This window comes from Orycteropus afer, unplaced genomic scaffold, assembly GCF_000298275.1.
Source record: "Orycteropus afer afer isolate SDZICR_OR568_19922 unplaced genomic scaffold, OryAfe1.0 scaffold00016, whole genome shotgun sequence".
Taxonomy (NCBI): Eukaryota; Metazoa; Chordata; class Mammalia; order Tubulidentata; family Orycteropodidae; genus Orycteropus; species Orycteropus afer.
In genome coordinates this window covers 12983070-12987194 of record NW_006921603.1, presented here as the reverse complement: position 1 = coordinate 12987194, position 4125 = coordinate 12983070, and the positions used below count along the sequence as shown (strand labels likewise).

The 4125-nt window shown below is 40.6% G+C and overlaps 1 protein-coding gene across 1 annotated transcript in view; it reads left to right on the top strand.

Moving 5' to 3' along the window:
- Positions 1 to 4125, top strand: part of DOCK7 (dedicator of cytokinesis 7) — a 281812-nt gene that overhangs the window by 91407 nt on the left and 186280 nt on the right. The gene's annotated exons all lie outside the window — the stretch shown is intronic.

Here is a 4125-nt window from a genome sequence, read left to right as displayed (position 1 = left end):
TAAACTGCCCCCTGGCTGAACACTCTTCTCTTTGGCTTCCTGGGTTCCACCCCTTCCTCCTGCTCTTCCGGCCTGCTACTCTGTGCTCCGCCTGTGCTTACCTTGCTCCCGAAGACCTGGTCCCTCTCGGTAGGGTAACAAGGGAACGTGTTCAGTGCAGATCATTAGAGAGATGCAAATGAAAGCAATAATGAGATAGCATTTCACCCCACCAATAATAGCAAAGTTCAGTAAGACAGAATGCTGGCAAGGAGGCGGAGAGATTGGGACTGTCATCCAGTGCTGGTGGAACTATAAATTGATCCAACCACTGTGGAAGACGATGTGGCACTTACTTAAAAAGTTGGAAATAAATACACGATATGATAGAGCAATTCAGTTACTAAGTATTTATCCTAAAGTAGTGAAAGCCGGGATAGAGATAGATATATGCACATTTGTGTTGTTCTTCACAGCACTGTTCACAATTGCAAAGAGATGGAAGCAACCTAAGTGCCCATCAATGGAAGAATGGATAGCCAAACTCTGGTACATAAACAAAATGGAATGCTATGTAATTCTAAAGAATAATGTAGAATTTGCAAAACACCTCATAACTTGGATGAACTAGGTGGACATTATACTGAGTGAACAAGCTCGGTTGGCATAACATACTACACAAAAATATTGTTCCATATCCTGCTTTGATAAGTAGTGACTGGGGTCTTAAAAGCTTACAAATGGGTGTCTAAGATGCTACAATTGGTCTCTCCTTGTCTGGAGCAAAGAAGAATGAAGAAAACAAAAGACTCATGGAAACAGTTAGTCCAAGGGACTAGTGGACAATGAGAACCTAAGCCTACATGACTGTGAGGTCAGTCGAACTAGATGGTGCTCAGCTACCACTGTTGACCACTTGGGATCAGTGTAGGAGATCCTGGATAGAGTGGGAGAAAATTGTGGAACAAAACTCAGAATCATAAAAAAGAACAGGCTTACTGGTCTGATGGAGAGTGATGAAACCCCCAAGATTATGACCACTATCAACCCTTCTGGCCTGGAATTGAACTCATTCTTCTGGCTTCCAGCCAAACAGTAAACAGGCATATAAGGTGAACATTTATATCAGGTGGGTACACTCCTTAGAATAATCAACCATGTATGATCAGAAGGGCAGTATTTGCACAGGGAGGTAGCTCAGAGGGCAGGAATGCATAGGAAAGCAGTACACGGGGAAAAAGAAACGACAAGAAGGAAGTGGGAAGAGAGCTGTTACATTATGGGGATTGCAGTCAATGTTGTGAAATAAAATGTGTATGAACTGTTGTATGGAAAATGAATTTGCCCTGTAAACTTTCACCCAAGGTGCACACACACACACGCACACACACACACATAAGATTACAGCTTTGGAAACTATGGGGCCTTTCTCCTTTGACTTGTAAGAGTCAGTATGAGTCAGAATATGCTTGATGGCAATGTATTATCCTGAGAATTAGAAGTGTCAGAGTGAACCATATCTTTTAAGGTAATTAGCTGTTATGTGAAAGGTACGAAAAAAGAAAGAGCTGGTGATCTAGTTTAGAAAAATCAGCCATTGAAAGTCCTGGGTAGCACAGTCATGCTCTGAAACACATGGGGTCACCATGAGTTGGAATTGACTTGAGGACAACTGGTTTTGTGTTACCCTAAGACTTACAGTGTTTTCAGCTGGGAAGTGTTTGTACAGATTATTTACTTGTTCTCGAAGGGATTTGAAGAGTGATACCTGAGATCCAGTTTTTAAACGTATGCGTGTTTTTTTAGAACTTTGCAATTCTTGATGACATTCAAATACAGTATTGACTTGATGATTACAAGAACTCTGTGGTCATGTAGTGCCTAAGACACATGACTGATGACCAGAAGGCTGGCGGTTCAAACCCACCAGCCATTCCTTGGAAGGAAGGTTGGCAGTCTACTTCCGTAGTGATACCGGCTCGGAAACCCAAGTAGGGATCACTGTGAGTCGTGTCTGACTCAACAGCACATAACAACAGCAGCAACATTAAGCAGATCTGGCAACGTGGTGGTGGTGGTGGTGGTGGTGGTGGTGATTAGGGGCCATCAAGTCAGCTCCAACTCATAGCAACTCTAAACAGAACTAAACACTGCTCAGTCCTGTGCCATTCTCACAATCGTTGTAGCTACTGTGTCAGTCCATCTTGCTGAGGGTCTTCCCTTTTTTTTGCTGACCTTCCACTTTACCAGTGTGATATACTTCTCTGGGGAATGGTCCTTTCCAACAACATGACCAAAATAGCTGAGCCACGTCTGGCCATTCTGGCTTCCAAGGAACATTCCAGCTGTACTTTGTCCAGGATAGATTTGTTTGTTCTCCTGGCAGTCCATGGTATTTTCAGTATTCTTTGCCAACACCACAATTCAGAGGCATCAGCTCTTCTTCAGTCTTCTTTATTCATTGTCCAACTTTTACATGCATATGAGGTGATTGAAAATAACATGGCTTGGGTTAGGTCCACCTTAGTCTTCAAAGTGATAGCTTTGCTTCTTAACACTTGAAAGAGGTCTTTTGTAACAGATTTGCCCAGTGCCATGTGACATCTTATTTCTTGACTGCTGCTCTCATGGGTGTTGATTGTAGATCCAAGTAAAATGAAATCTTTGACAACTTCGATCTTTTCTCTATCATAATGCTGCTTATTGGCCCAGTTGTGAGGATTTTTGTTTTCTTTATGTTGAGGTGTCATCCATACTGCAGACTATACTCTTTAATCTTCATCAGTAAGTGCATGAAGTCATCTTCATTTTCAGGAAGTAAAGTTATGTCATCTGCATATTGCAATTCTGATGCCATCTTCTTTTTCATATAGTCCAGTGTCTTGGATTATTTGCTCAGGATACACAGTGAATAAGTATTGTGAAAGAACACATCCTTCCTGATCTTAAACCATGCAGTATCCCCTTGTTCTGTTTGAACGACAGCCTTTTGGTCTATGTAAAAGATCCTCATGAGCACAATAAAGTGCTCTGAAATTCCTGTTCTTCACAATGTTATCCATAATTTGTCATGAACCTCACAGTTGAATGCTTTTACAGTCAGTAAAACACAAATAAACATCTTTCTGGTGTGCTTTGCTTTCAGCCAAGATTCATGTGACATCAGCAGTGATACCCCTGGTTCCATGTCTTCTTCTGAATCTAGCTTGCATTTCTGGAACTTCCTTGTCAGTATACTGCTACAATTGTTTTTGAATTATCTTTAGGAAAATTTACTTGTACATGATATTAATGATACTGTTCAGTAACTTCCACATTATTTTGGATTACCTTTCTTTGGAATGGGCACAAATATGGATATCTTCCAGTGAGTTGGCCAGGATTACCTGCCATGGACAAGTAAGTCCCTCCAACATGGTATCTGTTTGTTGAAACATCTCAGTGGGTATTCAGTCAATTCCTGGAGCCTTGTTCTTCGCCAGTTCCTTCAGTGCAGCTTTGACTTCTTCCTTCAGTACCTTTGGTTCTTGATCATATGCCTTCTCCTGAAATAGTTGAACATTGACCAATTCTTTTTTGTACGGTGACTCTCTATATTCCTTCCATCTTCTTTTGATGCTTCCTGTATCATTTATATTTTGCCCACAGAATCTTTCAATATTGCAACTTGAGGCTTGATTTTTTTTCACTTCTTTCAGCTTGAGAAATGCTGAGTATGTTCTTCCCTTTTGGTTTTCTAACTCCAGGTCTTTGCATATTTCATTATAATAATTGACTTTTTCACGTTCATATTTGGGCTGTCATGGATTTGTTTTAATTTTCTTCATCTTCAGCTTGAACTTGCGTATGAGCAGTTAGCTCCTGGCCTTGTTTTGGCTGGAGATACTGAGTTTTCTATCCCCTCTTTCCATGCTTGTCGTCAGTCTGATTTCTGTTTATTCCATCTGGTGAGATTCATGTGTATAGCTGCCATTTATGTTGTTGAACAAACTTATTTGCAATGAGTAAGTCGTTATTCTTGGAAAATTCTGTCATGTGATTGCCAGCGGTATTTCTATCAACAAAGCTTTACTTTCCAGCTACCAATGATTCTTTGTTTCCAACTTTTGCATTCCAATCACCATTAATTATCAGTACATCTTGATT